Source organism: Octopus sinensis, linkage group LG9 (genome assembly GCF_006345805.1).
Source record: "Octopus sinensis linkage group LG9, ASM634580v1, whole genome shotgun sequence".
NCBI lineage: Eukaryota > Metazoa > Mollusca > Cephalopoda > Octopoda > Octopodidae > Octopus > Octopus sinensis.
In genome coordinates this window covers 30,929,591-30,940,078 of record NC_043005.1, presented here as the reverse complement: position 1 = coordinate 30,940,078, position 10,488 = coordinate 30,929,591, and the positions used below count along the sequence as shown (strand labels likewise).

The following is a 10,488-nucleotide window of genomic DNA, read 5'->3' as shown; positions in this document are numbered from 1 at the left end:
ACAGATATTTATATTTGTAAATATTAACAAAACAAAACAATGGTCAGTAGGTAATCGTTTTTTATTTCATATATTTTCATTTGTCTTGCTCATTTTTATATTCTGGCATTTGCTGAAATTTTTCTTGAGAACACACTCTTCGAGGTAAGGCGATTTGGCGTCTATCTTTAGCTTATTAGGAATCCACTTTGGTGGTCTATATATATATTGTTGTATTTAGGAATGGTCATTTTGCCATTTTAGCCAATAAAAACACACGCACTATATATTTGGTTTTACTTTGCTACAGCGTGATTTATTTTTTACATTAATCTTAATCTTATTTCGGCCAGAGTTCTTTCGTCACACTCCTGTGACCTCATCAGTGGTCCTTTGCTTTCTTCTTTCTTATTCGTGTGTCTCTCCTTACTAACGGTCAGCCATTTTGTATTTCTATTGTATGTGTCGTCATTTGCGCATGCGTATACCTCTATGTGTGTCCATGTTTAGTTAGTGGGAGAGAAGTGCCTGTAATATTTGTATCTCCTGTTTTGTTTTAGTTTATTTTTATTTTGTTCATGTGTTTACACCTACTTATTATTTTTATTATCATTATTAGCTATATACATCATCATCATCATCATCATCGTTTAGCGTCCGTTTTCCATGCTAGCATGGGTTGGACGGTTCTATTGGGGTCTGTGAAGCCAGAAGGCTTCATCAGGCCCAGTCAAATCTGGCAGTGTTTCTACGGCTGGATGCCCTTCCTAACGCCAATACATTTATTATTATTATTATTATACATACATAATAATAATTTCCCCATGTGGGGTGTGGTGGAAGCCTTGGAAATTGTACCCATATATTGTGTAATTCTCTGACAAATTGTTACCTACCGCTTTGTTTCTTTGTTGTTAAATAATTGAATTCTCAACAAAACATTTTTCGCACCCAAAGTAATGTGTGTGTGAGAGAAGGGGGAGGAAGATGAACGATTTAAAATAAATAAATAATTAAAAATAAATATATCTTAATTGTGTGAGAAAGTATATATAATCTGATTATAAAATATAGGGTCTTTCAAAAACATCCTAAATTTGAAGATTATATCTTGTGTTTAAGGAAAGGCTATAGTAGAAGACACTTGCCCAAGGTGCCATGCAGTGCAACTGAACCCGGAACTATGTGGTTGGTAAGCAAATTACTTACTACATAGCCACTCCTGTGCCTATAATACTTATCGCCTCATGGTTAGATGAGGCTTGCAAAATAAGTCTATAGACTCATTAAAATGTTCCTCCCCACGAAAATCTTTAGTAAAAGGCAAAAGATTTATCCACTCGGAGTGAAGAGAAACCAGAGTTTACATATATATATATATATATATCATCATCATCATCATCGTTTAGCGTCCGTTTTCCATGCTAGCATGGGTTGGACGGTTCAACTGGGGTCTGTGAAGCCAGAAGGCTTCATCAGGCCCAGTCAGATCTGGCAGTGTTTCTACAGCTGGATGCCCTTCCTAACGCCAACTGCATATATATATATATATATATATTATTGTATCTAGGGAGAGTCATTCTCTTTTGGTGCCTTATTATTTAACACATTCACCGGTAAAGTTTCCACTCATTTATTTTTTTTTTCTAAAATTTTCGTTGCATCTTGCAACCTTTTCAATAGTCGTTGACTCTGTCCGTTATCCCAGCTGCGTTCTTTCTGTTTGTTTGTGCGCATGTGTGTGTAGAAGTCTGAGTGTGCCTGTGTGTGTGTATGGGTTTTTGTGACTATGTACTGTGTCTATGTATGGATGTGTATCTCCATTTGTGTGGATGTGTGTCCCCATATGTGTCCTTGTGTGAAGTGAAGTGTGTGTGTATATGATCATGTTTTTCAGTTTTCATTTGCGTATGTTTGTGTGTGTGCTTGTCTATTCATATTAGCTATGTCTGTTCATATTAGCTATCCGTCTGTATGTCTATCTGTTTACATTCATATCCATTTGCCTATATACATGTGCATATACACATACGTATACACACACACACATTCATACATCTACATAACAGTTCACTAACTATTCTACCTGTATATAAATATAAACTGTGGGTATCGGGGTATGATTACCTACTGCATATATTTCCTATTTAGTACAGGGGATGTTTCATTCAAATACTCCTGTATTTGTCTGAGGGTTGGGTCCTTTGAATGCCTGGATAAAATGTGGATGTCAAGTTGACACAGGTTGCCTCTATGTTGCTCCTTGGCATGTTGGTAGAGTATGGAGGACTGTTTTTTGTCGTCATATTGTCTCAAATGTTCATTTAGTCTTTCCGCAATGCTCCTAGATGTCTCCTCTATGTCATGCTCATGTCTGTACAAGCACCATCTATGCATCATATGCTGTAAACACATACACACACACACACACACAAACACAGGAATATGCTAAATACATACATACAAATGCACACGTATGCCTATATGCATATGTACACACACACACTTACATACATGAATGCATCCATCCATCCATACATACATACATTACATACATACATACATGTGTATGCGTACACACACACTGACCCACACAAACAAAAAGAACGCAGCTCAGATAACGGACAGAGTCAACGACAATTGAAAAGGTTGCAAGACCCAATGAAAATTTTAGGAAAAATGAATAAGTAAATGAGTGGAAACTTTACCGGTGAGTGTGTTAAATAATAAGATACTAAAAGAGAATGACTTTCCCCAGATGCAACAAAATATGCTTCAACACACGAACTGACAAAGAATCTTGCAAACCAAATCCCAAAACGAAATATATATATATATATATATATATATATATATATGTGTGTGTGTGTGTGTGTAGTGGATCTTGCATGCATGAAGTGGATTCAATCCACCACAGCCAAATTTAAATTAACACTACAACAGAACTTTTCCCATGGTGGAACAATGGTTTTTCTCTGATAGCAGTTTTACATTTTCCAGATGCCTTTAGCTAGGCTGAAATAACGTCTTCACTACTTGACCCTTTCTAACCCCTTCTACTTCACCAAAAGCTAGAATAGAGATAACAAGACCACCAACTAAATCTATTGTTCTCAATGATATATCTATCCTTCTGCATAGTTATATAAACAATCACGCCCCAAGTAAAAATCAGTTCGTCACAGTCGGTGACAACTCAACGAAGTCTAGCTGGTCAGCTAGAACCTTGGTCAGAGGGAGAAAGTAACTGTGAGACAACACCCTACAATTCTCTCTAGCTCTAATTCTGTCCCTTACAACATCATTCTATCTCCCTCTGTAATTACTACTACTAAACAATGAAGAGGACACATACACAAACTTTACTTCGCATGCTTTTGGATGTATCACAACCTGCCCGTCGAGGTATGGTGTTTTTCAACGTAACGGTAAATAAATACTTTCTTAAACCGTCGTGCATTGTTCATCTTTCACATCTTACAACTTGCCATCTTACAGTAAACAGCAACTTTTTATCGTCACACCAGCTGACACTGACATTTCATAATATTATTTACAAATCAATTTCCGCCATTACATATATATATATGAAAATAATATTGCAAGTAATACACACGAAGAGAAAACCACCATGAGGATTTCTTACATGCTAAAAATAGCAGTAGAAGCCAAATATAAGGGTAAAAATTATTAAATAATTGTCTTTTGACTTATATTACGCATGCTAGGCACTGGTAAATAATCATTTAATAATTTTTACCCTTATATTTATAAAGTTACATATATATATATATATATATATATATACATACATATATATATATATACATACACGTTTGTGTGTAAGCATATATGTATTTTAAGTCTTTTTTTTTAAGTCGAAAGACACCTGTTGTTAGTGTCCTGTTATTTGCATTTGTATTTGTGTACCATTTCTCCATTCTATCCCCCATCCTTGTTTTCCTATACATTCGTTGCTTTCTTCCAAGGAATCTTATGCTCTTAGCTTAGTTTTTCCTTGTGGCTGTCCAGATCGGAGCAATCTCGAGTATAACCAGCCGAAATTGCAAGGATAATCTGGAACTCGACTGAGGAAAGAAAACTCTGAATGACTCGTACTTGTTTTTCTTGTCCCTTTTTTGTACCATCTAACTGTCTGGATGTTTTGCGTTCTTGTCTCATTTCTTGTATTCCTCAACAATACCAATCTGTCATTATAGAAAAAGTATTTTCTTTAGTCTGTTGCATTGTCTATATGTTGAAAGACATAGAGAAATACACATACAAACAACCATAAAGGTTACAAACTGTATTATATATATACACATATATTTTTTTTTAAAGTCTGTGTTGTGTCGACAGACTTGCACTTAAAATTCCTTTGTTTCTTTGTGACTACACTACCTGTCTATTTTTCATACACACTCAACAATTTTTCCTCCTCCCCTTCTAAATATACGTTGTGACAGAGATTATCTCTCCTTTTAATTCGTCTTACTAATATATGTTATGACGGACAGGGATCAGCTTTCTTTTATAATATTGTAGGTGTGGCATAAATTGAAACAGATTCTGTCATTGTATTATTTACGGTCCGCTGGAAGTTAGGGATCCAACAACAGTGACCTCCCGTGGTGAACGTTCTAGATAACTTCCAAGAATAGCGGATTTATGTCTCTTTTAGCAATACAGCTAAGTCATAGAAGGTTCTAGAAGCTTTTTCGTTTGCCAGCAGTCTTTGAGGCTATATATTGGACAAGCACGATTTGTCCCATCTCTCTTTCTCACCGAATTTCGATCTGGACGCATCGTTATTGTGGAGAGCAGCTAAGTTTGTCTACACACGGCCTAAGCCAAAAGAAATTACTTCCAGCAGCAACTGTGTGGCAAACCTTTTATGCTACACGACATTTGTACGAATTACACTTACGCTACTAGCGAACCAATTGTGACACGAAATTCTTTCATACATTTTCTATTACATTTCTTTCCACGCAGAACACGACAAGGCTAAACTGCATGTAACATTACACATTCATGTACAGCTTCACATGAAGCATATTGATGGTGAACTCGTATCTTTCTTAATTACATTAAATTATTTGTGAAGTTTAAGGATGGCTCTTCTGTTATTCCAAATCTTGTAATCGTGTTAATATTTTAGTAACGGTGGAACTACACACTATGATTAGTGGTAAAGGAAACCTACTAGTGGAGTGATGACTATACAACACTAAAGTGTTGAACCCAACTCAGAACATCTATTCCTTCTCGTTTAATAATTTATGATGACCCTGCACACTTTTCTTCACGAGAATTCTTACCGAATTTTTTGGATTCTGGAGATACGCTGCATGGACCGCGACTCTAGACAAAATGCCACGTACTATTTTCCATCTCTTCCTCCTGGCATGGATGCCAAATGTTCTTCTAATGTTTTTGGTCCACAAGTTCAAGACGACATCAGGTATTTTTTCTTCATCGTTTGAAATTCTCCTTGGGAGAGATCACGTAGTTTTTATACTCAGGTACGACTTCGCGTTCCTTTTCATCCTTGCTTTCGTCTCACGTTCTCGCTGGAAGATACAATTCCTGGTTACTCGCTACCTTGTGGAATTTCCTTTCCTATCACATTTTCTGGATTTGGTTTGATCGGCTCGTGTTCCTCTTGCACGTGGGTTCCATATAATTTTTCTTCGGAAGATGAGTCACACAACACTACCCCACTATCACAGCGATGCTCGCATGTGGTTCGCTCAATTCGAGTCTTACTTCATGGCGAACAACATTCAGTCGGTCCAGCAACAGCTTCAAATTGTAATTAGTGGCATTCATTCTGCGTTTGCACTCTCTATAAAGGACCTCATCACAGACACTCCACCCGACGCCTCTTACACATCTATAAAGGCGGAAGTTCTGCGTCGAAATTCCAAATCCTCCAAAAGCCGCTTCTGTACGCTCATGGAAGACGAACATCTTTGTAACAGGTCCCCAACAGAATTTTTGCGTCATATCCATGAGTTGGCTGATGGTTCCACAGAAGAAAGTTTCTTTCTTTGTAAAACAGTTATTCTTCTCTAGGCTACCATTTAATGTGCAATCGATTCTAACCCCGGTAGTAAAAAACACCCTTTTGCAGCCTCGGTCAAGCTTATTACAGCTCACTTCTTCTGACCAGACATGCGCCGGCTGGGCTCATTCCTGTCTTCAGTGTCAACGTCCCGATGTCCACCGACATATTTGTGTTCCATTGGGAAGATTCAACCAGCCTCACACATGTTTCTGCCATATCCACATCGACCTAGTTGGTCCTTGGCCCAGCAGTTGCGGATACACTTATATCCTTACCTGCATTGGTTGGTTCTCTCGTTAGCCTGAGGCCATCCCTTTAGTCGACATTTCTGCTGAATCGGTAACTTGTGCTTTAATATCAGGATGGATATCTCGCTTTGGCGTTCCCTCAAGGGTCACCACTGACTGCGGTCGGTAATGTGAGCCTCATCTTTTCTGTGAACTGTCACACCTATTGGTTAAGCAGTTCCACCATCAGCTGAAAGCAGACTTTCGTGCATCACCAGATTCTCAAAGATGGACTGTGTATCTCCTTATTGTTCTATTAGGTTATCGATCTGGCGTTAAAACGGATCTGGGCTATTTTTCCTCTGAACTGTTGTAAGAAGTACTCTTGTCATTGCTCGGTCAGATGTTGGCACCAACGGATACAGCTACTCAGGATCTTTCTGTATACGTCGACCGTTTGCGGTCATACTTCTTGGATCTGTCTCTGATGAACACTCGCTTGAAAACCATAAAATCTACCATTCCGAAGGACATTGCTCCATGGATCCACATATTTTTACGAAATGACTTTGTGAGAGGCCCTCTCACACCATCATATACAGGACCTAATGGTAAGAAAGAAACTGTTTCGCTGGACAGACTGAAGATGGCATTTTCTGATGAACATACCTCAGAGCCTCCCACATACTACACAACAACCAGTGCAAACACCTCCATCTTCTGCGTCCTGTGTAACACACAGTGGCAGAACTGTGCATTGGCCCCCAAAACTGTCCAAGAACTGCTTACTTTTTTTACAAGCTGTCTTTACTTAACAAACTGTGCATTTAAACAGACTTTTCTTGTTTGCTTTGCATTCTTGGTTACATGCTTTTGTATTCTCACATGCGTTGTTTACGTTTTAACCTTCTTTCTGCTTTGCATTGTTCCGTGTTTGCACACATTCTTTTGTATGTCTTGTCGCTTTCTGTGCTTTAGCTTACTCCTCTGTTTCAACCTACAGTTCTTTCCTTATCGGCCGTTCCGGCTCTGCAAGGGGAGACTGTAGGTGTGACTTAAATTGAAACAGATTCTGTCATTGTATTATTTACGGTTCACTGGAAGTTAGCGATCCAACAAGTTCCCCCCCCCCCGTGGCCAACGCTCTAGAAAACTTCCAAGAATAGCAGATTTATGTCCCTTTTAGCAATACAACTAAGTCATAGAAGGTTCTAGAAGCTTTTTCGTTCTCCAGCAGTCTTTGAGGCTATATATTGGACAAGCACGATTTGTTCCATCTCTCTTTCTCGCCGAACTTCGATCTGGGCACATCGTCATTGTGGAGAGCAGCTAAGTTTGTCTACACGCGGCCTAAGCTACAAGAAATTACTTCCAGCAGCAACCGTGTGGCAAACCTTTTATGCTACACGACATTTGTACAAATTACACTTACGCTACTAGCGAACCGATTGGGACACGAAATTCTTTCGTACATTTTCTATTACATTTCTTTCCATGCAGAACGTGACAAGGCTAAACTGTATGTAACTTTACATTCATGCACAGCTTCACACGATGCATATTGATGGTGAACTCGTACCTTTCTTTATTCCTAATCTTACATTGCCTTCATCTATACCAACACAAAATCCCTCAGTGCAACACTTTCTGGATCCTACCCCCACTTTACAGTCAACAGTTCTTGTCAAGCATCTCAAAAAAAGGAAAGTCAACAGCTATACTCTGGCTTCAAAAGAACTTTGTAAATCTACTGCTTCAAAGTTACACACCACACTACAATACTGACAATCCTGCACATCTCTGCCAAACAACTTGTAGTATTTATAAATGGCTTGGAAGTGTTCTTTTTATATTAAAATTATCATTAAGAAACCTCAGGTTATGTTAGTCTTTACATTTCTGCTAAAAGGCAGGTTGAACCAAATGTCTGTTAAGAAATTGATGTTTTTCACCAAAGACACTTTTTGCCAATGCATCACAGCAACAACTGTCAGCTTTATCAAAGATTTCCTTATCTGAAGATAAGATATTCTGTCACTTATATATTACCAACGAAGTTTTCAAATATACTTTAAGAACAGACACAATTCTTATATATTAGAACTTTCTGCTTGATCCACCACAAAGTTGATATTGTCCTTAGATCTAATGTAATGTCCAAGAATCTAGCTATGCTTATCTGAGCATGGAGGTGTTCCAACTGGCAAAACAAGATTCAATGACTGGATGTGACTTAGGTTTGTAGGACAGAGTGCCAGAATTTGGTGTTGGAAACATTTTTGTGGATATATAATCTAACAGTTGTTGATACATCATTAGACAAGTGGTTATCCATTAAGAAAATCAAAGTAAAGGAAAAGAGTTACTCTACTTCCTGTATACTCTTTTGTTTGTGATACTACATGCAAATATACATATATCTTACATATATATATATATATAAACCAGGCGCAAACATTTGTTTTGTGGTTAAGAAATCTACTTTCCAAACACATGATTTTGGATTCAGTAACACTGTGTGGCACCTTAGAAAAGTGTCTTCTACTAGAGCTTTAGCTGACCAAAGTTTTGCAAGTTGATTGGTCGATAGAAACAGAAAGAATTCAGTCATATACAGGGTATTCACCCCATATTTAACTGTGTATAAAAAATAAAGAAAACACTATCCCAGCCAAAGATAAAAAGTATTTTAAAAAATCAAGTCAACTAGATTATGGTGGGGAGAATATAGTTTACTCAGAGTAGCTGTCCTCAAGTTCCACCATAGCCTCAAGAATGCTCTGGAATCAGGCACATGCATTCTTCATTCTGTTCTTGGAAAGATCTTCAAATACTTCCTTGATCTTCACCACCAGCTCGGTCTTAGTATTGTAGACAGAGCAGTTGGTGTCTTTTATGACCGCATCTCAAATATAGTAATCCATGGGATTACAATTGGGGGAATTAGGAGGCCAGAAATTAGAGCTGATGAAGTTGTAGAAATTCTCCAACAACCACTTCTGATTCTTTCTAGAGGTATGGCAAGGGGCTCAGTTCTGCTGCCACACATGGCCTTATAGCAACTTCAAATAGCTGTCTGAATTGAACCTAAGGCTCCATCCAGATTTGTCAGGTGACATGGTTACCCTCACTGGACATATCCAAAGATCATCACAGTTTAGGAGAATCTGATTTTCATGATATATGGGACATTATGTTGTTTATAGGCAAGCCACCTATTGTTCTGGTTGTTGTGTTGTGTATAGGCAAGCCACCTATTGTTCTGGTCTTGGTAGAAGTTCTTTTCATCTGAGAAAAACCAGATCAGCCTCTGCTCAACAGGATGCCTTAGCTTGTTCAGGAGTTTCTTTGCCTTTATCAAACAGTTCTCGTTGGCCTTGATTGTCAGAATTTATTCCTTGTGTCTCTTGTATGAGTGGTAGCAAAGGTCCTCATTCAGAGCCATCTTCTTGGCAACTTCCACACTCATCTCTCTCACCAAAGCCTGGATTCCCTTGCTTAGATTTTCCATCAACCTATCCTGCAGTTGTGAGATGAATTTCAGCTTGTGGATGCATTCAAAATACCTGCAGTGTCCCTTCCTGTTGGCCATGACTTTGTAGTCTCTGTAACATCTTACAGCCTTTACAGTGTTCACAGAGCATTGAGAAGCAGTCATGGTGCTCTTTTCCAATATTCAGATGGTTTTCTAGTCTTCATGTCAGCTAACTTTTTCTCACTTACAGCTTTAATCTTTATACTCTCCAATGTCTTTGTTCACCAATACATCAAGCTGTCCTTGAGAAAAGACATAAAACATTGTCAAATTTAGCCTGAACACTCTTTTTGTTTGTGTCTTCCTAGTCTTGGTATAGTGTGAGAGTTGTAAATGAGTACTGTCATACAGTAAATGAGTTGTAAATGAGTACTGTCATACAAGCAGTGTCACTCATTTCCAATATTCTGTGACAACCTGTCTGGCCATGGAGTAGTATTACCTTACTTGGAAATGGGTAAATGGTTGGCAATGAAAAGGACATCTCACTGTAGAAAATCTGCCTAAAAAAAAACTCCATCAAACTCATGCAAGCTCACAAAAGTGGATATGGAAATGATGATACATATATATTTCCAATGGTTGAGGATTAGCATCATGCTTTGAAACTTAAAGTACCAAGGAATTTGAATCAAACTGTTTTGATCCATATATACATGTTAGTAGTAGTGCTC

General features: G+C 38.1%; 1 non-coding gene across 1 annotated transcript; it reads right to left on the bottom strand.

Moving 5' to 3' along the window:
• Nucleotides 1–1,220: 1,220 nt before the first annotated feature.
• Nucleotides 1,221–1,344, bottom strand: LOC115215950. Its single transcript, XR_003882029.1, has one exon. It is a non-coding gene; the product is annotated as a U5 spliceosomal RNA (small nuclear RNA).
• Between the last annotated feature and the right edge of the window lie 9,144 nt (nt 1,345–10,488).